Genomic DNA, 25,885 nt, shown 5'->3' with positions numbered 1-25,885 from the left:
CATGCAACGCTACAGGCTTGGGAAAAGAATGGCTGGAAAGCTGCCTGGCAGAAAAGGACCCGGGGGTGTTGGTCAACAGCCCGCTGAATACGAGCCAGCAGTGTGCCCAGGTGGCCAAGAAGGCCAATAACATCCTGGCTCTTATCAGAAATCATGTGCCCAGCAGGACTAGGGCAGTGATCGTCCCCCTGTACTCAGCTCTGGTGAGGCTGCACCTTTAATACTGTGTTCAGTTTTGGGGCCCTCGCTACAAGACAGACATTGAGGTGCTAGACCTTGTCCAAAGAAGGGCAACAAAGCTGGTGAAGGGTCTAGAGAGCAAGTCCTGTGAGAAGCAGCTGAGGGAATGGAGGCTGTTTAGTCTGGAGAAAAGGAGGCTGAGGGGAGACCTTATCGCTCTCTACAACTACCTGAAAGGAGGTGGTAGTGAGGTGGGGGCTGGTCTCTTCTCCCAAGTAACAAGCGATAGGGCAAGAGGAAATGGCCTTGAGTTGCACCAGGGGAGGTTTAGATTGGATATTAGGAAAAATTTCTTCACCAAAAGGGTTGTCAAGCATTGGAACAGGCTGCCCAGGGAAGTGGTTGAGTTACCATCCCTGGAGATATATAGAAGACGTGTAGATGTGGCGCTTAGGGACATGGTTTAGTGGTGGACTTGGCAGTGCTAGGTTAACAGTTGGACTCAATGATCTTAAGGGTCTTTTCCAACCTAAATGATTCTATGATGAGAGTTGCTAACTGCAAAAAAAAAATGGCTCAAAACCGCTGCTCTTGCTCAAGACACACAGATGTAAGCAACCTGCACCTGCTCCTATCACTGTACAAGTGTTTTTATCCACCTCTGAAGCCCACCCTGGCTTAAAATGGACCCCAGCCACAGGACCATACCTTGGCTCAGTGTTGTTATTTGCAGTCAGAAAGATTATGCAGAACTATCTGTAATAACTAACTCCTAAGAGAGAAGCTAAAGTAAAACCAGTAAGAGCAAGTGGCTCAGAACCAGAAAAAAAAAAAACCACAGATGACAAATTCCTGGCAAGGGCTGGGATGAGGAAAGGCAAACAGAAAGGAGCGGTTGTCATTGAGGAAACCCTGGCAGCTCTCCCCTACCAGCACTCAGCCCTCACAAATAAAGATCTCTGCAGCTTCAGCAAAGGTCACTGGGTTTTGTGTGCAGTGGAAGGCTGCTCCAGATGGGCCTAATTTGCAGCTTTTGAACTGACTCCTGGTAAGTTCTGCCCGAGGCTTTTTGGGAAATGAGGTGGTGGCATCTTAGCTCAGGGTTGAACATCCCACCTTGCTGGGGTCTCCTCCAGCTGTTCTCCTCTGGTTCTGCTAAATTCAGTCTGTGCTGAGGACATCTCCCTCAGACATCTGTATTTTTGGATTATTCATTATGAATTGATTAGTTCATCCCACAGCCACCCTGATCATATTCTTCTTATGTACTAACATCTCAATGAATGAGCAGTCAAGTAGAAAATGAATGCATTAGTGCCTGATTGTATTACTAAGCTCTTGTATATGCTAACAGATGCAGCAGTGTTTAATTCAGCCAAATAACAAACAGGTAGTTACAGAGTTAAACAGCACAAGTGTCCAAATAAGAGCAAAACATCAAAAAAACTCTTAATATCTTTTGGGTTTAGCATTCAAATTAGCTTTGGACATGAGTGTGTGTTTGAGGAGAATTCTTTTGTCTGGGTATAGGGACAATTTCCTACTAGTATTTTCACAATTATGACACTGGACTAGCCACTTTCATCCCTGCCAGGGTAGAATTGATTACAAACCGCCTAGTTAATTAAAACAACAACTTGCATTCAGACCTGCTTTTCAGCAGAAACTAAGCTTAGAAAATTATTTTTTGTAACTCCATTGGAATTGCTATTTGCAATTCAATATGCAAGATAAAGTTCTCTGCTGGCAATGAAGAAATGCAACTTTTTTTTTTCTTACTTTTTTTTTTTTAAATCATACACTGTATGAGATAATTTCCTATTTCCATCCACAAGCAACTACAACTGTATATATGAAAAAGAAAAGCTCAGAGAAAGCACACTAATCTCAAAAGAAATGGGTACATTTTCTAAGCAGGTTGGCCAGGCAGGAACTTTGCCCTTGTTACATTGACTTACTGCATGACACAGAGAATAGCAACTCTCTGGATCACAATGTATTCATCAAAACTTTATGAGCAATAGATGAAAAAGTCTGGAAAATTTCCACATAGACCAAGCCTCAGGATTGACTCCCTTGTTTACAACAGACCAGTACTTCTGCAGACACATAAAGCCATGCAGTCTGAGCACACCCACCACTATTGCATTCAGTGGGCACCGAGCACACAGACCTACTCCCGCTCTTCCAATTTACAAGGATACTTATTCAGTGAGCTTTTCATAAGGCTTGCCAGACAGGCTTAGGTTGTGCAGGCAACCAACATCCTAACAGGTCCATGCTATACCTCGTATCAGCTGGTTACCATTAAAATGTAACAGGGACATTATTAAAAGAAAATTGCTCTTCCTTCTTAGCAAGAAAAGAATCAGCTACAAGGACACTGCAATAGCTGTTACTGCAAGGCCTGGGCAGCGTTCCCCTCTGCAAAAATGTGAGCACTGATCCCTCTAGAGCCCATCAGGGTGACAGTTCAGAAGTGCAATGGCTGTGTCCAACATGACCTGAATACAGCAACATGACTCAGCTGTGAGGTTGCATTTCTTAGGTAGCCTTGCTGGCTTATCGGCTTGCATGAAAATCTCTAAGAAATCCCTCCTGGATTTTAACTCTCTTGACATTTTTCCTAAAAGGGAAAGCAATATGCAGCAACATTGCAGAGAGGCCCTGGGCAGGGCCAGCTGCCCCATTAGAATGCTTTCGGATCACTGCACTGCAGAGACCCCAAATGCTTGCAAAACCAAACCTGCCTGTGATACTGGACGGCTAAGCAGTGGTACCGCGAACTGTAGCTGGGTAGGCAAACAGCCCCGCAGAACCCACCCTTGTGCATCCTCATCCTCCCCATGCTCTTTGCGCAAGAAGCCAAGCACGGCATGAGCCACACGTGCAAGACATTCCTCTGTTACTGACCCAATGCCAAATCCCTTCTGAGAGCAAAGACCCCTTAACAGGGAATTTGGCTGCTCCTTTGGCTCAAAGATGGGCAGTTCTCCCAGAGGTCAGCTGAGGGAGATTTTAATTTCCCATGTCCGCTAAGCCTCTAATGGACTGGACTTGCCTTGACTGTGTGAAGATGGCCAGACCCGATGGTCAAAGACCTGTTCTTTCATGACCAGTAAGACATTGTGGAACTGAGAGCTCAAATCCACTAAGCAGAGTCTAAATTAGAGCCTGCAAGAGGTGCCTATAACAACCTGAGTGGAGAAGACTGACTCATCCCCTTGTTTTCCCCAAGCACAGACTGTATCTGTTTGGCGATAGACCAAGGAAAATGACAGTATAAACTGCCAGATCCAGCAAACCTCTTCTTTTGCTCCCTCTGTTTTTCATTTCCAAGAGACAGAGTTGGCTTTGTTGCTCTCCCATAGAGCAAGCCTCATTCTCAGGTCTAAATTTGGCTCCCCCATCTTCTTAATAGGCAAAGTGACAGAGGAATTGGTCTTGTACAACATAAAAACTTTCTCCAAGAGTCAGTCAGTCCTCTACACCCATTTGGGGTCTCCTCGATCAGTAGAAAGATGAATGGGCTTTGCATCATGCTGCTGGGGAGCACAGTTAAGTATCACCAAGGTTTTGCCCACAGGGGAGTCGAGTCCTGCTGGCTGCAGCCAACTTGAAGGGAAGGTTTAGCACTTGAAATAGTTTGCAGGCAAGAGAGTCCTAACAGAAGCATGAGAGACAAAAGACTGCCAGAAATGCTGTACACATCAGCCTTTCTGTATTCATGGAAGAGATGTGCAGGTTTAAAAAAAACATATAGTAATAGTCTGACTTAAGTGCAGATGAAAGCTGCTGGGCTCCGACTCCCAGGAGAGTTCTGCGGGAGCAGCAAGAGCAGCTGCAGTGCAGACTCCCCTGAGGATCTCCAGAACTAAAATTGGAAGAATTGCCCCAGGAAAGGATTCCAGAGCTGCTGCCTCCTCGATGCCTGGGGCAGAACTAGTCCTGAAAACAGGGTGTTAGCACAGGCCAGCAAAAGAGTCAGAAACTCACTCTCATTCTCTGCAGCATCCGTTAGTCCTGATGTAAGGCCAGCAGAAATCTTGGTTTTGCAATTTGGGCATGTTTCCACTAAGAATCACAGTGAGACCATTCACTCTTTTTATACAGCCCACCAAAGAGCCATTTAGTGATAATGACCAAACTTGGTTTCATCTTGAAAACCTTTAATGGACTCGTGTATATTATTGAGGTTTTAATGGAGCTAGTAGAAAAACAGAAAAAGTAACACACACAATATAAAGAAGCTGGGTTTTGTTTTCTGCATTCAGAGAAAACCACTATTTTGAAATTTTCCTAAATATTTTCTATACTTCCCATACTTCCTCATTCATGCAGAGAAGTTTACATTTATTACTTCAGATTTTCCATCACATCTTTTCTCTTTTCCTTCATTTTTTTTCCTTCTTTCTACAGCCATAGAAGAAAAAGAATACAAGAAAAAGGAAAAACAAGTGGTGATGACACCGTTAGCCACTTTCCCAGGACTGACTGCTCCCCACAAGTCTGCCTCCTTACTTTTTCACTTACAAGGGCAAAGAGCTTCAGGAGGCAGCATGCACGAGCCTACGCCAGAGAGCAGGGCATAGTTCATGAGCTGTGTGAAAACTAAGTGATAGCATTTGATGGGAGATGATTGGAAGAATCGTCTGGTCTTTTCAAAGTGAGAATTAGAAGCTGGACATGTATAACTAGAAGCAGGTCAGCAAACCAGTTAATTTGCCTTCCCTTAAGAGATGCCATTTTCCCTTTCTGGTTGAGGAGGGCAACAAGACAGAGGATCTCCAGGCCTCTGTGACCACTCATGGACCCAAGGAAAGGAGAGGATGGGGCCCCCCAAGTGCCCCTCAACATAATCAGACAAGGACAGCAGCCAGGGTTTAGCCATCTTAGAAGTATTTTGCTTGTACAGAGACAAACAACCGTACCTACCTGGTAACTTTATAGTCCCAGGACTTGCCCTGTACAAACAGGATAAGCCTCTCTATAGAAATTATCTTCTTGACATTAGATAGGTGTGCCTGAGCCAGAGGAACAAACTCCCTCGAGAACAGTGATAAGACCTCTCCAACTGCTGGGAACAGCTAGGTTATCAAATGGTTATGGTAATCAAAAGAGAAGGTGATTATATTCAACCCCAATGGGTTAGCATGAATATCAGGCAACATGGGTACAAGTACTCATGATTATGAGCTCCTGGATTAATAAAGCCAATGAGATATAAACAGAGGCATCAGTAGCAAATGAAACTAGGATCTCTGTTCCCAAACACAACTGTACCAGTTAAGTGAATTTGATCTAAAGAAGATCAAAGAAGAAGCTGATATCAAAGCAAGACTGCTTTAGACAGAGAAACAAATTTTACAAGCACGTTTGACAAACACTGGTTTACTCAACATGTGCAACCAAGTAGATCTCTAGTTTCACCCCATGCCTCCCATGGAAAGAAGAAGCCATGAGGTTTTTACTCTTGCAAGTGTAATGTTAAGTTTGGGAGACAAACTGCCTTGGAGAAAACTGTTATAGCAATTAGAAGTTCGGTTTTATGTGAGATGAAGTAGTAGTGAGATGGACTGTTTATAACATAAGGAAAGCCTTGTCTTGCTTCACTAGGGAACTAGGTACATGAGCAAGATTCCTTATAAAATCTGCAGGAGTTGTCCAAGCACTTCAGAAAAGGAACACAGGGCTGGTCACAGTCATCAGACTAACAGGCCTGCAGACAGATGCTTTGTATTACTAGACCAAAAAAAATAAAAGGGGGGGGGGGGAGGGGAGGAAGACAGTATGGCCTGAGAAACAAGACTCCCTGACAGTATTTGGTTTAAGCATCTTTGCAAGCGCCCACACATACACACGTGTCCAGCCCTGAAGGTATTATTAGGAGCAACAGATTCCACTACAGAGCTCACTATCCCACTTTCTAAGATTTCTAGTCCCTACACGTTCAGTTGTATCTGGGAGATGTCTTTCTGATGACCCATCATATGGATCCAAAAAATAATCCTGCCTTGTCTTTGCATTGCTCAAAGTAGGAGGGCCATGAGGATTAATCAAAGAAAGTAGCTGTATATTGTTCAAAACAGGTAAATGGCTTTAATTTATTTAATTTGTTATCAGTCATGTTTAGTCTCCAGAGCTACTTTTCACAACCTGTAGGAGCTCATATGCTTGGAAGAACTATCACAAAGCTGGAGAGAAATACAGGGTGAAAAATGCCTGCTCTGGATTTTGTACTAGCACTGTTAGAGTAAAATATTTTGCTCAGGCAAGAGCTCAAAAGAAGTAGAGACAAAGCAGGAAGATTATCTACTATTTTGTCCAACAAGGTCAACTCATTGCCTCCAAAAGAGTTGGGACCTACTGTTATGGGCAGCAAGCGGGGTTAGTTTCACAAAAAACACAGGTGGACCACTAATACACGTACCCATCTTGTACACCTTCTAGGGAGATGCTCCTAATCACGCCACCACTAAACAAGACCATGTAACTCCATGAAACACACGGCCAGCATGCTCGCCATCTGTGAACCAGCCTTCAGCTAAAGCCCTTTTGTGAGAAGGTCTCGGGTCCATTGAAGGCAGCACAAAGGCCCCATGAGGATGGCCACGACAACAGGAGAGTGAGAAGCCCAAAAAGTGAGGGACACTTACATCGTATTTGTGGCAGTAGGGAAATATTGCTGGTGGTATCTGTACCAAAATCAGGATCTGAGGCAGTTCAGGTGCCTTCAAATTCCTTTCCCCATGGTGCTTCCAACACACACAGCCAAACTGCTCGGTTGACCAGGGAGGAAACGTGGAGGAACCTGCCCGACATCCAGCCAGGGCCATGCTCCCACCTCACGTAGGAGCCATTTTTCAGCTTCCCAGCCCTCCAGCATCTGCCTGAACTGACTGGCAGTCTTCAAAGTACAGTGCTCTCTGCTCCTCCCTGTACAAGGGCATGCCCAGACAGCCTGCAAAAACACAGGGTAGGAGCTGGGAAGAAGGGGCCAACCAGTTTGGGGTGGGGGAAAGGATGCATCAGATTGTTGGGGTTTTTGGGGGGGGTTGTTTTTTTGGGGTTGGGGGTTTGGGGTTTTTTGGGGTTTTTTTTCTTTTGAGGAGCTGTGGTGTCATCTTGTTTTATTTTCTGACATTGCAGGCTGCTGGCAGGATGACTTGGTTGCCAGGGAAACTGCTAGGAAGGTGCACTGCCCGCATCCAGGCACCAGAAACGCCTGCCATCAGCAAGGCAGCACTCCCCACAGCAAGGCTGCCTGCTACCACCGGCCACACCAGCACCATGCCAGGCCATGGTGGACGAGGGCAGAACCAGCAGCAAGCCAAGCGTCTGCTCCCGCACCACCCAGATTAGGGGCTAATCCAAGGCTCCTGAGCCACGGAGAGAGCCCTGTGCAAGGGCCACGATGTACAGTCAGCCCTCGCCCGCCAGCAAGGACGGGTTAGCGCAGTTCCTAACGGAGGCTCTATTTTTGTTATTTTTTATTTTTAAATCACTGCCATTAGGAGAATTGTTATGGTTGCCAATTTGCAATAATCAATTTGAAATCACAGTTTGATTAGTTAATGCACCTTCTCCTGCTCTCTCCTCCTAATTTGATTGGGAGAGAGGGGGATTTTCTGTTTTGTGACTGTATTACAGCTCTCCCAGTACATGCACGCAGCAAAAGGCAACTGTCCTTCCCTGCACGCTCCAAGGGGGCGGCCAGCGCTTTCTGCCTCTCCAGCTTTGCACGAAGGGCTGCGGGCAGATGAGTGGTCAAGGAGGCTCTGGAGCACAAAGAGAAGCTGAGCATCAGCTTCAGAAATACCTGTAATACACAACAACATCTGAAATAAACTTGGGGCAGGCACTGATCTTCACGCTTGTGTGTAATATATGACTATCCTGAAGGTTCTCACTTCAGTGCCTACAAGTTATTCCCAGCAGCCACCAACAGCAGATAGAGCAACGAAGCTGGAGGAGTGCTTACAGGAAGGAAAAAGAAGGAAATAGATTTTTCTCTCTTACTTTCATGATATATTCAGGCTCCAAATATCTCTTTATAATCCATATTTTTCCATGAAACATGCCCAACCTGCTAAAGCAATGCAGGAATCACCAATCAGCTCTCCGTTAGAAGAGTGATTGCTCAGTCCAGGCAGGCTGTTAGTGCAAACACTGGCGTGACTGTGCTAACGTACATGTCTTTTCCAGGGTATCCCATGGCCTTGCTGGTATTCCACCCCGAATTGTGTCTCAGGTTGGCTCCATGGCTCAGGTCCCTCCACAAGCCCCCAGTCCCAGCAGGATGATGCTAATGGGGAATGTCTAACAGCCAACACCCAGCCCCAGGAAAGGTCAAATCTGGAGCTGTGAAACACCCAACAGCTATGACTCCAGAGGAGGCAGATCCCAGAGCCAAGAGGAAATTTGGAAGAGCTATGGCTCACATGGACCTGGGCAGTCGCAATCCTCCCAGCTTCAGGAAGAGCTGCTACAATCTTTGAAAAGGCCTTTCCACCTTAAAAATGACACCATCCTGACACAACTTATCTTTCCCACCCCCTCCAAAACAAATCACCTCTGGAAAAAAAGAGCAATTCCTGTTTTAGAAGAAAGAAACAAAGTGCAAACCAACTTCCTTCACACTTGCATGCCCCAAATTGAAGAGGGGGGACTCCACAACGTGCAGAGGAAACTTCCAGTGCTATTAACGTGTAAGAGATGCTGAGCTGCCTCTGTGGTTAGCAGGTTTATAAACCCCAAATCAGACTGACCAACAGAGTGGTCAGCAGAGAACCAGGGGGGAATATTTCCATCCATTACCCTTTATTATACCACCACCAAGGTGACTCAGGCATTGCCAGAGCCCGGAGGATCCTGAATCCCTCCTCTCCATAGCAAATGTTGTAACTTTTAAGAAAAGTCAGCTGGGGCCACCCCGCTCAGCACTATTTTCTCCTCCCATCACTCACACTGTCTCTTGTAGCTCTTCATTTCTGCTTCTTCCTCTCCCCTCCCACTCCCACTATTCCCATACTAGGCAGCTTCCTCCACCCACCTCTCCCCATCTCCAGATCTCTGCATTTAATGCTCTGTTCCCATGTCCTTGGTTATTCTCAGCATCATGTACCAAAGATACACCAGGCAGAAAGGCTGGGACACTCTCCTCTGCTGCCCTAAGTGAGCAAGCTTATATACGTTGCATTAAAGGGGGAGAAAAACACCCCGACAAATCCATCTTTTAAAAGACTTTATACATCCCACCTGCTTGCAGAGCATCATTGGGAGAAATCTGGATTGTTGCAATTGACATTACCTGGTGCAGTAATTAGAAACTGTATTTACAGCCTTGCTACCATTTTAATGCTGTTTTGCATCTGTTGTACTTTCACTTAGAGAGTAAATGTAGTGGGGAACATCTGTTTTCTACTCCTAGCTCACACGACATTCCCCGGCCAGCGATTTCCCCTCTGTTACAGTGGGCTGTAATTATTTCAATTACTGTTGCAGGGACATCTCCCTGCAGCAACAGGTATCAGTCCTGGCCCAGCTTTTTGAGCAGACCGGCAGGTTAGCTTAATGCATCCTCACAACCTCTTTCACACTGGGGCTCTGCACTTGCTTTCTCCCAAAACACCAGCCATTGGTCTGCTACTTGATGGGGTTGGCCACCTCACAAATAGGGATGAAGATAAAGCAGAGACATTTATTTCCTTCTTCACCTCTATCTTTAACAGCAGCGATGCACCTTGGGATGCCTGGAGCCCCAAGTTGGAGTATCGTGACTGGGGGGGCGATAGGGTCCCAGCTGACTTTGACCTTGTGTAGGATTTGCTGCTGCAACTGAATGCACATAAGACGATGGGGCCTGATGAGATTCATCCCAGGGTGCTGAAGCGTTGGCTGATGTTATTGTGAGACCTCTCACAGTTATCTATCGATGTTCCTGGGAACCTGGAAAGGTCTCAGTCAACTGGAAGCTAGCAAATGTTATTCTAATTTTCAAGAAGGGCAAGAAAGACAACCCTGGTAATTATAGGCCTGTCAGTCTCACTTTGGTGCCTGGTGAAATTATGGAGAAGATTATTTTAGGAGTTTTGAAAAACACTTGAAAGACAATGCAGTCATTGGTCAAAGCCAATATCTGTTCATGAAGGGACAGTCATGCCTTACACTATCTTAATATCCTTTTATAAAAAAATTACCCACCTAGTGGACAAAGGGAGGGCAGTCGTTGTGGGGTTTGGGGATTTCCGCAAAGCTTTTGATTCTGTCTTTCACAGTAACCTTCTGGACAAAATGTCCAGCACACAGCTAGACATGTACACAATACAACTGGCTGAAGGGTCAGGCTCAAAGAGTTGTAGTAAGTGGGGTAACACTTGGCTGGTGGCCAGTCAATAGTGTTCTTCTCCAAAGCTCACTTTTAGAGCCCATGCTCTTCAGTGTTTTTAATCAATGACCTGGACACAGGAGTTGAACACACACTAAGTACGCTTGCCAATGATACTAAGTTAGGAGGAGCAGTTGATTCCCTCAAGGGTAGAGAGGCCTTACAGAGATATCTTAATATGTTAGAGCTCTGGGCAATCACCAACTGTATGAAATGTAATGAATGCCAGATTCTGCACCTCAGACTGTGTAAACCTGGATGTACACATAGATTGAGGGACAAGAAGCTGGAGTGCAGCCCCGCAGAAGGGGACTGGGGGTTTTGGTTGATGGGAAGCTCAATATGAGTCAACAATATGCCCCAGGAGCCAAAAGGACCAACTGTATCCTGGGGTGCATTAAGCACAGTATAGCTAACCAGCCGAAAGAAGTGATTGTCCCACTATACTCAGCATTGGTGTGGCCTCACCTGCTGTGTGCGGTTTTGGACTCCACAAGAAGGATATAAAAATATTAGAATGTGTCCAAAGGAGAGCAACAAAGATGGTGAAAGGACTAAAGGGCATGATTCATGAAGAGCAGCTGAGGATGCTTGGTTTGCTCAGCTTAGAGAAGAGCAGACTGAGGGGTGACCTCATTGTCTATAACTTCCTCATGGGGGAGAGTGGAGAGGAAGATGCTGATCTTTCTCTCTGGTGTCTAATAATAGGATGCAAGGGAATGGCTTAAAGCTGCAGCAGGGGAAGTTCACATTGGCTATGATGAAAAAGCTCTTCACTGGGAGGCTGGTCAAGCACTAGAAAGGTCTCCCCAGGGAAGTGGTCATGGCCTCAGGCCTGACAGCGTTCAAGCAGAACTTGTACAACGCTCTTGGGTTCATGGTTTAACTTTTAGGTTGCCCTGTGTGGAGCCACGAGCTGGACTCTGTGATCCTCATGGGTGCCCTCAAACTCCAGATACTCTACAATTCTCTTCTCCCACCTAGCTTAGAAGTGCATTGGCAATTCTTCGACAGTACGCGACTTCCCCCAAACAAAGCAATGTCATTTGCCATTATTGCATTGCACTGTAGGAGGGCTTTTGAAACAGCAAATCTCTGTTGAATTGGTCATTCCTGGACACACGTCTATATTTCGATAGAGGTTTTTTTTTAAATCAGTTTATCCATTCTGACCCTACCTCCAAGCCAACACGTTTCCAGCATCTCAGGCATCCCCAGCGTTTGCCACAAGAGGGCTCCCACCGCCAGAGCCGCAGGCAGGAGCCGGTAGCTGCCCACTCCCACCCCCGTTCTTGCGAGCTATCTAAAGATCAGAGGGTTTGCCGAAAACAAACCCGTTTCTGAAATGTCATACCCGAACACGTCTGTATTTTGGATATAAATCCGTGATCTCATTTTACTGTCTCATTCTGAGTGTCACCCCCCCACCTGAGTATATCACCTGAAGAATGTGTAAAATAGGGAAATTTCATTCACAGGGCTGCAATAGCTTTCACAAAGGAAACAGGCTAGCATCAAAACTATTTTACAAGAGGAAAACTGCAGCACAGAGAAGGGAAGTGGCTAACTCCTTTCTGACCAACCTCATAAGACGGGTTTCCAGCAGACTCAGAGGTGAAACCAAGGTCTCCCATCCCTACCCAATGCCCAGAGCCCAGGTCCACAGCCAATGCTTTCCGAGGAGCTGAGCTGGAGGCTAATGCTGTGCCCTTTATCTTCTCATCCTCTTCTCTGCAGTTCCCAGAAGAGCATCCTTCAGCCTAGCCCAGCGATTTGTCTGGATTAGAAAAATAGCATGAATGCAGCCAAAAAGCATTTTAAATCACTGCACTGGTACAGGTATGGACACAGTCATCCTCATTCTGGTTTCAGCTGTTTCAGGTAGTACTGAATCAAGCTAAACTAGCACAAGAGCATCTGCTTGCCCAGGGTAATTAGAGTTGTGCAGTCATACCAGGACTGATTTTCTCAAACCAGAGCTCAGACAGCATGCCAGTGAGACCTAGTGGGAGAGCCAGGGGGTAGCTGTGGCTGGGGAGAGCAGAGGAGGTGGCAACCTGAGGTTGCACTCCCAGCAGGGAGATGGTATCACAGATCAGAAGAGTTATCACAGATCTTAAAGGTCAGGCTTAGGCTGCATTTGCAAAACTAGATGCTTTTCCAACACCTGCCCCAGCTAGCACTGGGTCACCTCCAGACAAGGCATCCCTCACTTTTGTGACAGCCCAGCTCAAAACTGCCTTTGTCAATTCTGCAACACCACACATTGAGTGAGGAAATCTGGCTGCAAAGGGCTCTGCTCTGGGGCCAACTCGAGCATCAAAGCAGATGCGAAGAGACCTTCCCACAGCTCTAGGGCTTGCTTTCTACACACACAGCCAGACCCTTTCCTGATTTTGATTCAGTACCCCGGTCCATCTTTCCCAGTCAAACCAAGCTGCTCCAGGTTGGTACAGCCTCCCCATCTCTGCACATGAGCACCGAGCGCAACAGCTTTCTGATTGTGGGGCTCTCTAGACAATACTTTGCCACAAAACTGTTAGTAAACAGCAGCAGCTTGAAAATGCACCAGGAAAACCATTCTGTTCTGTAGTATGTTTAAGGAGGAAAGCTAGGGTTATGCAGGGTTTTTTCACCATAAAGCCAACAGAAGGCTCTTAGTTTATTTAGGTCAATTAACTTCAGCTTTCAAATTAAGTTCTCATCTCATTTTACAGACAAGCTGTAAGCAAAGCATAAAAAAGGGTCAGCTGAGGAGAGCATGGCCCAGGATTTCTAGGCTAAGTAATTTAAACCCAAAGGGTAGAAACAAAATTGAGATCAGAGAAGAGCACACAGACCACCTAACAACGTCTGCTGCTTCATGCACTTGGTTTTTCCTTTGCTCTGTGCACCAAACTTCCAGGCCAGAAAAAGGTAGAAAAAAGAGCCGATAAAAAGCTGCACGGAGGAAGCCATTTGTGGTACACAACAACACATTTTATTGGTCTTACACACCCGGGAATGATGCTCCATATTCTTGAGTGCCATCTACTGGCACTTTTATCTCTTTGCTATATATTAAAGCCAACCCCAGTGTTAAAGGAGCAGTCAGGTTGCAGTCAAGCACTTAAAAAATGCTGGAAACTGGACTGCACAGATAACCGAAGCCCAGTCCCCTTGCATAGATGCATCACAACACACGTTGTAATAATATGAGCATGGACCAATTTTTCTGCAGGAAAAAGCCCCCTTTTGCACACCAGACAGAAAGTGCTCTCTTAATGAGCAGCTATTCAATATTTTTCTTTATCCTCATCATTCAATATGTAGCCCTGTGTCCTGTGTATGGCATGCTATTGAAGTCCTGGTCTAAATAATGAGCTATTAATTTTCTCCTGGGCTTTCAAAGCATTTGTTATCATAGTATCCGAGTGGTTTGCAAACATTAATTTGCTTTACAGCAGCCCTTGCAAGGAAGGGTGGAATTATTCTTGTACAGATGGGGAACTGAGGCACAGTCAAATTAAAATCCAAAGTGTACCGTGTGGTTGGGTGCTCGATTTGAGATGCAAAAAGGACCCATTTCTCAGAGCTTTGCAAGTCAAAGCTTTCAGTTTTTAGGGCACTGCTCCGACAGCCTCCACAGTCAGCTACAAGCCCACAGCTTTCCCAGTCCCATCTGCCATAGCAGCTGGGAACCCAGCAGCACTGGAGTTCATTTGAGATGAAGTTTCTCCACATCTTATCTAGTGAGTCTGCTGCAGTCATCCAGGCTGCCTTACTAGCTACAAAGAGACAGGGCCCCCCAGGAGGAATGCTTCCCTCTGAGATGGTCATCTCTTATCACAGACTGCCTAAATAACTGCTTCAACCTGGGGCAGCTAAAACAACATACTACGGATCATCCCAAAGACCACCTCTTCTTCATAACACAACCCACCACAAAACACTTCCTCATGCACCTCTGCCAAGCTGAAGACTTGCATTAGAAGACCAGAAATCATGGCAAAAACATGCCAAAGGAGGAGAGAGCAAGAACATCACAAACAGACTGGGGTCTGGCCACCAAAGAATAGTAGTCCCCATTGATTCAGAAGAGCCCATAAATACAGCTCTATGGAAGACAACAAAAACCTCACCCATATTCCCTGCCTGGTACAGAGAAAAAAGTGCTCTCCCACCTCCAAATCCAGTGGGCAGCACAACCCAGCCCACACGAGCAGTTACACTAACCCCAGCCCAAGAGAGCAGTGCCAGGACATGCACCAGTGGGGTCCGTCTCTGAAATTTAATAATCTAAAGGGACCCAAAACACAATCAGCAAGTCATGGATGAGGACAGGGGAAAGGCTAAATCCCTTCTTGACACCTATTGTTCCCAGGCAGCCCTGACATCAGGCTACAGTCTCCACAGCCACCCAGAAAAGGAAGAGCTGACAGTCAGCGACTGCCCACAAGTGTGGAGCTCAGAGTAAGCTGCTTCACATCACCAAAGCCCTTTCAGTAGATGCAGGATTTCAATTCTCCTGCTCTGGGGCTGGTGCATCATGTCAGCCTGGTGCTCAGACATTCATGCTGCCCTGACAGGGAGATTTTCCAGCCTCCAATCACTATTTTCCTTCTGCTCTGCACACCCAGCAGAATTGCAAGACCATTTTGGGGACCAGAAGTCATTATTTTGTGTTGTATTCAGAGAAGGAAGCACTACTCATTTACATTATGACAATATTATATTTCCTTATTGCTTTCCATCCTTTCCCATCCTTTACTCCTCCTAAGATCTTATTTGCATTTTTGATCAGACTCACACACTGAGGAGATGCCTTCAGGGAGCTGGCTGTAACAGTGCCGAGGTCTTTTTCCTGGGCTGAATCAATTAATTTACACCTCTGGGAATAAAATGAATTTTTTCCTGCAATGTGTACAATTACTCCCAGTTTTCATTGGTAAGAGAGGGGGAGAATGAGGCTTTGAAATGCAAAGTCATATGTGCAAATCATCATCTCCAGCAGCGAAAGCTTCACCCACATGCTGTGATCTCAGGTGAGGCAGCATCTTACCTGTGCAGGAAGGACCGCTGCCTCTTCTGCGCCAACCTGCCCACACTGAGGCATCCAGGCTCATCCTCTCCCCGGGTCCCCGGCGATCAGCGATGGACCTGCCGGAGGAGATGCACGGGATGGTTCAATAACAGAACAAATTACCCTGTGCGTTCCCAAAGCACAGCAGCATCTCGTAACCTGTCGTGTGGCTCATGTTGCCTTCACAAGGCTCTCTTCGATTAGCCCCACCACCCAGCCTATTTCTGTTTTTAAACTTCCATCTCATAGCTTGAGCCTGCAAGGCTCTTAACCACATTCCCAACACAAAACACAGCAGTAGTAAAACCTAGCACAGGGACCATCTGCAGGTTTTCAGTCTAATTTGCTGATTTGATGTTCTTCAGCCCAACTTCCTCCTGTATCATTACATTTAGACTTGTTCTCTGTTTTTCTTGAGCGTTTAAACATGGACAAAGTCGGTGCCTTGCTGGCAGCTGGGAATATGTCTTCTTTCTCACATAACACTGGAAATACTGTCTCTCAATAGGAGAGAAGAGGAGGAAAATCCCAGTGTGGTCTAGTACCTTCTTCTGGGTGGCAACCTGTGCTGCATCTACCCCTGAAGAAGCTCCTTGTGGGTGCTTTAGATAAAATACTTTTCCAGGCCTGGCCAGCAATCAGATCTTGCCTTGCCTGAGAGCTGAACCACCTCCTCTCCCTACAGCCCATGCACATGGAAGGCAACAGTGCTTTTAGAAATGGCCAAATTAGTTAAGAGTATTATATGACAGGCTTGATAATCTTCAAATGTGAATGCTGCTGGTTAACCACACATATCGTCCCTTTTTCCTCCCCACCCCTTGCCATTTCAGTTCCTCTCATTCCCTCACCCCTGTGCTCTGCCATTTCTATCTCACATTGCTTTCCCCATCTTCCCGACTCTTTTCCCCAGCAGAGTCATGGAGGGTTTTGAAGGCTCCTTCCTAATTTCTGTGTGTGTTTCCCAACCCTCCCACCAGAATGGCTCCTCTCCTAGCGTTATCCTTTCTCAGATACACCGACACCTTCCTCCCATGCTTTCCTGGGCACGGGAAGCTTTTACCACCACCCACAGCCAGCTGAAGCATGTCTTCCAAGCAGTAGGGAGGAGCTGCCAAAGGCAAGGACCATCAGGAAACTTTCACACACAACTCACTCAATTGGATTTAGGAGACTCCCATCGGTTTGGTTAACTTTGTTTCTTATAATTACTAATGTGCTGTCACTCACTAGGTCTGGCCAGTCAAAAAAGCACAGCCTGCAAAAGCATTGACCAGGGAGCTTGGATAACTCTGGCTGATAAATTTGGGAGTTTTCTGATGCAGCCAAAGCTGAGCAAATATCCAGGAGCTTCCCTTCCCCCCCTGCTTCAAGGCTCAAAGAAGCTTTTCAGGATTTTTCAGGATTCCTGCAATTCACCACAGAAGTGGAAGATCTTTTCTGCACCAAGGGAGCTGCTGGCACCGTCCTGCCCAGGGGCTGCAAAAGCGCTGGGAGGTGAGAGCCACCCAGCAGCATCCACTGCCACAGGCTGCAGCACCGCATGCCTCAGTTTCCCTCTCTCAAGAAGTACAAACAATCACAGCCGCCCTTCCAAGGGGCTGCGATGTCTCTGGGTCCACAGCATCCTTCCCCACACCAAGCTCCAGCCTCAAGTGGAACAACTTAAAAATCAAGTTCTCCTCCTTGGACAAACTCCCTGCACAACACCTAGGTTGAACTCTGTAGAAAATAGTTAATTAATCTCTCTTGCTGCGGCCTAATTCTCTTTTCAACATGTGGCTGTCACTTCCATGTCATCATAGCTGATTTACAATGGGGTTTAATTAAATCCTCCGTACATTATTCAGCATTCTCTGAAGACAACACCAAAGCAGCCAAGGGTATTTAAAATGTCACCTGCTGAGACGTATCATCTCCTCCTAAATAAATATGACAGTGATCAAACTTTGGCTAATTACAGTGACTTCGTTATTTGTTTGTATGTTTTAATATTTAATTGCTTTCGTGTTCATCCAATTACAAAGCAACAGCAAATAGAAATTAACTTTTTATCAGCGTGTTCCCAGCCCAGCTAATCAGCACTTCAAAGGCCAGACACAATAGGAGGCCATCCAACCTGAGAGAGCTTTACAATATATTCTCTGCTGAATGGACCGTTCTATTAAATTAAGGGAGAATTGTGTTTGTCAGTGTATTCCCAGCTCCCACCCAGATTCCCTTTATGTGGCTGTTTATGGGCCTTGTTGTAGCATCCTTGCAGCAGGATAGTAAATTGTTGGTATTGCTCCTGCCCTCGTTCCGGCAGCGGTGCTATCTGCTCTGCAACTGCCCGAGGTAATGGCGGGTTGCTCTATGTCAGCAAAAAATACGGGGAAATTGCTTTCCTTTGGTAGCTCACGCCTTGCTGTTGAGCAGAGGGGAGCACACGCACATCTTGCTCCCTTGCATATGGGGAGCAGAGGCAGCATCACCACAAAGCATCCTGTCTGAAGTTGCCTGGTAGCCTAAACAGGCACGGAAGTTAAACCTGACATTTTCCCCCCTAAAAAGCTGAAATTTCCAGTGCTGTTAGCACCAGTGCAGCTGCAGCAGATGCTGGAGTGCTCACAAGAACGGATCTGCAGTAACTTTATTTTCATCCTCATTCACATGTGCCTGTTGCAATTAGACTCAGCTTTGGAATGGGAGCAGTTGCATGAGCAGCCTGACAGTACACAAGTAATAAACCCAGGATTATTTCTGCCAGTGACCAGCAAACTACGTATATTGTCAGAAATCTGATGTAGAAAACAAAAGGTTAAGTGTAGCTGCTTTCCATCCACAAATCTGCTAGCAAAAGTGGAAGCTTGCTGCAGACAAAGTGATTTAGGGTCAAAGAAAACAGATAAATAGCACATATGCCAAACATCAGAGGAGAAATACCACCAGCCGAGCACAGGCATAAATGACCCACATTAAAGAAAACTGATGTGCGTTGTGTTTGTCCTGTATTTCATTGCATTGCCCCATTATTATTACTCCAAAAAGCCAAGCCTTTTAGTTGCCACAGTGAAGGTCTAGACGAGATGAGGAATTGCGCCGCAAATTAACGTGATTTTAGGAAACAGTCTACATAATAATGATAACAGAGCACAACCTCCTTGTTTTAAATATTCAAGCAAACAAATCTATGCATATATAAACCCAAGCCAGGCAGTAGAGCTTTCCCTTGGAAGCATACACAGATTCTAATGTTATGGCCCAAACTTGCCTTGTTGTGTTTCAGAGTTCATAAGAAGTCTCTCTTTCTAGGTACATACAAAGAGAATAAAGACAGACACTTTCACAACTGAAGATTAGACAAATTGGGAGGTTTCTTGCCACAGGTACCACTGTTCCTTAAGCGAGTTGTACTCAACCCTCCAAGCAGTAAGCGAAAACCTCAAAGCGCCAAGTACAACCGCAGGTCCTTCACACAGATGCTAGGAGATGCCACAGTGACTATCACACCTCTGTTTTACTTATCTACCCAGATCTATTACAGCAAGACCATACAAGAAAAAAAAATAGAAGACTTATTTCTCCAAACTACATTGCAGCAACAAGAGCTCATCTTTGTCCCTGGAGCGTCAGGAGATCCGGTACCCAGGGAGGAACCATCTTTCTGAAAAGGCTGCTGCAACACAACATTATACAAAAAATTCTCACAGCGTGAGGAAAATTAAAAAAAAAAAAAAGTAGTTTTATCAGATGGATTTGGTTTTTTCTTTAAAAAAAACGCAAAACCAATCTCTGTTTTTTCCCCACTGAGAAACAACATTATGTTTAATTTTAGGCTTATCTCATAAAATATTAAATGAACAAAGAAATATGTTTGAAATACTCTGATTTCATTGAAATTAAATATTTAATTTGACCCCAAATGTTTTTTCAGATTTTTTCTTTTGTCTTTGAGACTGGTTTCATTTGAGAAATCAAGAATTGCAGAATTTTTGATGCAAACAGGAAATCAGATTTCTGTCTAGCATCAGTAAGGACTCATTTACCATACTGACTTGCTACAGGTTTTGTTTTCTTAATTTTTCTCCTCCAGAGTTATATGGCTCATTAAAAAGATATAGAAAATACCAGGCTCACACCAAGAATGAAGCTGAAATGATGTGGTCTTTGAAACAGCTGAGCAATCAGTGCAGCAGTGGTGAGGGAGAGGTTTGGGGTTGGGAGGAAGACAACTGAAGAAATGCAGACATATGCAGATGAAGAAAAACAAATACTTTCCACTTTGATAAAAATCTGAGCATTTTGAAGTCTATGCACAAAGACTTCAGCAAACTTGGCTGCCAGTGACACAAGAAGGGCAGCAAATAAAAAAAAACCACCAAACTTCCAGTTAGAAAGATATGTTTGGCATCACAGAAAAGTCACTTTTTTTTCAAAAGCAAGAGGTCACAAGGAATTGGTCAAAGGGCTTAAAAATGTTTCATTCCAGACAAACTCCTGAGGTACAGACCTTTCAATAAGGAAAATAAAAAGAAGAAAATATCCTGGTTTTCCTGGCCACACTGACAATGCCCAAAGCACTGCTTTCATCCTGCAAGAGCGATGGGGACAGAGGCTTCAAAGTACTGCAGTGGCCCTACTGATATCAGTGTGGGGTTTTACATTGGAAAAAAATACATCAGTTCATTCCTAGCAAAATCCTGTTTGAATCACTTCAATACCCTTTGACCTAAAGGAAAAAAAAAAAGCTGGAGAAAGTCCTGAAGTCATGATTATATCACCTTCCAACATGCAATTTATTTTCCTCCCCCAGCTTGGCATGAATTTGTATCCTCAAGCTTAAGCTAATTGCATTTGTCCAACTCCATCTGAAACACAAAACCCCAGGCTCGGCTACCAAAACCACCTTGGACCAAACCAAAGGTTTCAGCTGGCACAGCCTGTTCACTTCATAACTCGCTGGAATTTGGAATTATGATTTACCATCCTCATCTGGGCCAAGAACCGTACCAATACTATTATTATTAGTGTATCTAAATCTTGAATGTTTTCCAGGGTGGCAAAGACATCTCACACTCAGTTTTACTGCTTAGTTTCTGCATTTTTCAGCTCTGTGATATATGGGGTGACTGAGTCCAGGGCATATATCCAGACGTCTAAAGCTGTCATGTCATCAAAACTCAAAAAATAACTCCATGCTGGGGACAGCATGAAAAATCAGGCCTCCCCCCAGCTTCCCATTTCTCTGGTCCCAGGTTCCTATTACAGACCTGTTAAGTTTTAAATTGGGTATTTCATATAAAAGTCCCAGATCCCAGAGTCAGAAAATTACAGGAGAATCTGAACTTTCATTCCCTGAGAACCAAGTTTCTAACCTTCCTGGCTGCAGAGGAATATTTCAAAAGGCAACACTGAAGGCTGAAAATTCAGGGGGGGGGGGGGGGAAGACTTACAATTGTGAAAAAAATAATCCAGTGGGAAACCCCACAAATAAAATGCCAGTAGTGGTTTTGTTCAGCATCACTGAAGTGTTTAGTATGGGTGTTCCTGAGAGATTATGCCAGGATACTTGGGATGAGCACCAGGGTTTGATAACTCCTGGCCATGCAGCAGGAAGGAGCAGGCGGAGCAGCCCGATGCAGGATGGCATCGGACAAGCTGAAAAAGGGGCTGTGGAGTAAAGCCGCCCGATGGTGTCCTTCCATCTCACACACAGTGGTGGAAAGGTATAAACTAAGGTCTGACTCGCTACTCCTGTGTTTCCACCCTCCTTTTAATCCTGTTCAGGTTTCTTAGTCAAGCCAGCAGAGTAAGGTGTGGAAACTTGCTTTGTCCAGTTGCAAAAGCCTAGGAAAGTTTCTCAGGTCCTTTCAGCCTTACATGTGTGTGCATCTTTCTGCTATATACACCTTCAGCTGCCCAAAAATTGTTGCTCCAGCCTAGTCTTTCATTTATTATCTGCTTCAGAAAAGGGAGCCTCTGCTTCCCTCCACCTCTTGGCAGACTGAGAGCTGCCCAAGTGCCTCCATGGGCAGATCCATCACGTCTTCTAGGACAAGCCGAGCTTCTGGATGAACACAACAAGGGTATAGCGGATCACTGTAAAAAAACTATGGAGAGGCACATTGTCTGCAAGACATGGAACACAGGCCAGATCCCGGAAGATGGTAAGAAACCTGAGCAGCAACTGAGGCACAAGCTAAAGCTCAAAGGAGATCCAAGAGCACTGGGCACCTCCAGGTAGCCACCAGCACCCTCCAGCATCAGGTTCCAGACACCAAAGCTTTTTTTAGAAGCAAATGCTCCTGGAAAACCACAGACCAAGACACAGAAAGGAACAGATCAACTTCCAACACACACAAAATATTAAAAAAAAAAAATCAAAGCAAGTGGTTTGCATACAAGAATTGCATTTGCAATTCTGATTCTCTAATAGGAAATGGCTCCCAACTGGGGGAGGGGTAGACAGGAAATATTACAGCAATGTTATTTTGTTACACTAATTACCAATAATGGCACATACTAGGCTACCAACCACAGTCAATTCATTTTGAAAGCTATATAATAATGTTTAGGATAAGGAATTAATTTTTATAGCCACTGAAGCAGATTTACTTGTACTGTAATGCAGATTTATTACAAATTAAATGCCCTAACTCCAGAGGTTGACTTGGAGAGGCCCAGCAGGACTCAAGGGGAGACACACCCTGTTGCAAGGAGGGAATTTCAGCAGTGCCAAGGCTCACATCTTCAGGTCAAAGAGTGCCCAGACCATTACTAGCCCTTCAGCATGCACACATTTGGACATACCCACCTTCCTGGGCAAATCCAGCCCCACAGTGTGAACATGAGCAGGATCCAGTAGGTGACTTTGAGTCAACTGATTGTAAAAGGTTGGGGTTTGGGGTTTTTATTGTATGGTTTTAAAAGGTAAAATTTCAGTACTACAGTTTTTTTCCAGTGTAAAGAGAACTCCATGAAAGATTCATAAAGTGAAACCTTTGAAGTATAGTCAAGAAGATGCACTCATTAATTTACGGAAGCATCTCTGGTGTCAATCATTGACTATGAAGCTATTCAAATGGTCTCTTCCACTTCCACGCAGGAGCAATGCTCCTGGACTGGAACTGATGTACACAAAGCCAAAACCAAGGCTGGGCACAAACAGGAGACCTGAACACAGAGAGTCCATCCTTAGCAGGACTTCAGATGCAGTCCAGAACACAGACTGAACTTCATAATTTCTAATTAGGACCAATAGTCAAACTGAGTCCAAAGGAAATGACTGGGATAACTTCAGTTTCTTCACTCTTTGCTCATCAGCATCCATAACAAGAGCCATCACTATCTGGATGGGAAACCTCTGAGACCTTTTCCTACAGGTGCATAAGCTGGGCCAATCTTGAAAGAGTTTCCCCCAGCACCTCAGGCCCTGGAGGTCTGGCTGGCTGCAGGTGGGCAGATGAGGACAGGAACCAAAGGCACAGCCGGGCTGAGCTCTGCTTCCTCTGGAGGGAGAGGACACCTCCATTCTTTTCTGCATCCAGGCAAGGGACAGCCACTGTGTACCCGAGCGCTTGGGGACCCTCAGAGCAAACACAGGGTGGGTACAGCAGATGGTGGGAACAGAGTCTTTGCTTTTGGGATCCATCCCTTTTGGCTGTGCAGGGAATTTTTTGGTTTCTCAGGTTTCAGCAAAAGGCTTCCGAGCCAGCACAGGAAGCCCAGGGTGGGGCAGAGCAAGCGCATGTGGCCAGATAAGGAGCTACACACATCTATATGCACCACACCAAGGGACTTCTGGTGGGACCCTGCGATGGGACCTTCATCCCTAACAAAACCCAATGAGAACTGTTTCTGATATCTAGCCAGCCCTGGGAAATATTCAGGCGAATACCCATGGATGAACACCCACCAGGATGCCTTTCAGAGCACAGGACAAGGACTAGGCTGTGTGCAGCTCTTTCTAATCTGCATTTTGGAAAAGGGGCCCCAGCCTGCCAATCCAGCACTTGATATTGCTACCCCCTTAAAAAAACCCACACTTATTCACCCTAAGTTTTCCAGTAACTTCACTGACAACTAGCAGTCCAGCATAGCAGCCAAGGCAGGCAGGAGGGACTTACAGTGGTTTTTAAACATCATCTCTGCACCATCTGATCTACGTAGGCACCAAATAAAAACCTACTTTCTCCTAAGGAATTCAAGAACAACCAAGCTGGAGTTGCTCCAAATCCTCTCCTGGTTCAAAGCAGCTCCCAGTCATGTCTCCACAGGCCTCACGTGCACACATGTAACCTTGCAAAGAGAATTTAACTGACACTGTTTTCATGTTGTTTTTTTAATGACACTTCTAGAGAACCCACTGCATTAAGCTTCATCCTGGGAGGGAGATGCAGGAGGAGAGTCATTAGCTTATCCCTAATGCCTGGTGAGGAGGAGGAGGAGGGAGGAGGGATTTCCCATGCTAATTCTGCACAGGCTGATCTCTCACCAATGCTTTCCTGTGCTCCAGGATAAATAAGACTTTCCTAATTCTTTCCCCACTGCAAATAAACAGACAGGGAGCCTGCACCATGCAGCTTGCACTACCCTATTCATCACAGCATCCCAACTGTAGGTAGAAGTGATTACAACTAATTATTGGCAATTACCACCACTGAGCTGGTAGGTGTGTTTCCCCAATAACTTTCAGCAGCTCCAAAGCTCTTTGAGGGCTTCTCCATGCAGAAAGGCTGAAGGAAATCACTCCCCTTCTGCCCAGCAGTCAGATCCCACCAAAAGCTGTAGCCATCAGGCATCACAGTGCAATCACTAAAAATAACCAGGAAATATATCCCCAACTCTGTGAGCCCGTAGCATCAGCGATGCACCAGGTCTGCCCTCTCGGTACAGCTGGTTGACAGGTAACATCTCTGCTTGGAATGACTCTTCCTTCTCCCTTTCGCTCCTCAAAAAGCTTACCCTGTGATCGAGCCCGCATCCCCCCGCCCCTCCTCCAAACACATAATTCAATTCATACAAAAAAGCCCCCCCCCAACAGAAAAGCGCATGTACAGTCGGTGCTTTTCCCGCATATAAAGTAACACGGCAGCGGGCTGAGAGATGGACCCTTTGAGAAATTCGTATGCCAGCCTTCCCACTATAGTAATTTCATTCTGTCTTTGTAATTGTCTGATATTACATTGTTCCCTGCCAGAAGATTAATTAGCTAGTCTTACCCTCCAACATACCATCCCTCTGCAACCCTCAAGGAAGCTGGAGTGGTGCCAAGTCGCACGGATTTGCTATTCTGGGTGGCAGCTGCTACTGTCGCTGCAAAAAAGCCTCCTTTTGTCCCCGAACAGCAGTTGCTGTGCCAACTGACCCCCACATCCCCGGCCCTCCCGAAGCCACCACCAAGGAGATGGCCAAGTTTCAATGCCGTGGGCGGGGGGGGGAAGGGGTGGGGGAAAATGGGAATTTAAAAAAAAAATCAAGCAAAAACAACCACACACCCAACCCCGACCACCCCCCACACCCCAACCCTCTGCCTGGCATAATTACTCACGCTCGTTAAGCATGGCTGCATTGCGTATGCGAGTCACACGGAACAGGCGCGCGTCGGGCTGCCGGAGCACCGATGCTGCGGTCCCGTCTAGCAGTGGGAAGGGCGCGGGCGAGACGGCATCCCGCATCCCAGCGGAGAGCCACCTTCACACCCCGGACCGCCAGCAGCCTTCACCAGGGAGGAGAGGGCAGGAGGGAGCATCATTGGCCATGTCGGCTGCGGGGGGAACCGCCACCCCAACCGGGGCTGCGTGCTGCAGCCGCTCTTGGCAAGAAGCCCGGCCCAGCACCGCGGTGGATCTGCTGCTTTTGTTCCTCCTCCATCTTCCCTTCCCTCCTCACACACGCGCTCCGGGTCTCTCCATCTTATCTTAAAGATGGTGCCCAGGCTAAGTTGGGATCTGCACGGGTATGAACACACATACCCGTGGTCACCACCCCACTGAGAAACGAGCTATGGGGACAGATGGGGTTTCCTTCTCCTTGGGGTTTTTTGTAGAGGGAAGAAGAGTTCAAAGTTGGGGAGAGAAAAACCTTAAAAAAAATAAAGGCACCCATCTAAACTCCAACGCATGCCACAAAACCGACGCTGACAAGTGCATCAGTTTTCTTTCCAGACAGTCCTCAAGAAGTTGCATTCTCCTTCTAAAAGGACAACAGCAGTTAATGTTTGCTGGTTTATTTGCTGTTTCGTCCCAGCAGCGCTGCAGGGCCACCCTGGCTGG

At 46.0% G+C, this 25,885-nt stretch overlaps 1 long non-coding RNA gene across 1 annotated transcript in view; it reads right to left on the bottom strand.

Moving 5' to 3' along the window:
- Nucleotides 1-15,709, bottom strand: part of LOC138688144 (uncharacterized) — a 111,960-nt gene extending 96,251 nt beyond the window's left edge. Inside the window, exon 1 of the long non-coding RNA XR_011327196.1 lies at nucleotides 15,609-15,709. This is a non-coding gene — a long non-coding RNA (uncharacterized lncRNA). The remainder of the gene's footprint in view (nucleotides 1-15,608) is intronic.
- Between the last annotated feature and the right edge of the window lie 10,176 nt (nucleotides 15,710-25,885).

Source organism: Haliaeetus albicilla, chromosome 12 (assembly GCF_947461875.1).
Source record: "Haliaeetus albicilla chromosome 12, bHalAlb1.1, whole genome shotgun sequence".
Classification (NCBI taxonomy): Eukaryota; Metazoa; Chordata; class Aves; order Accipitriformes; family Accipitridae; genus Haliaeetus; species Haliaeetus albicilla.
This window is presented reverse-complemented; position numbering and strand designations above follow the sequence as displayed.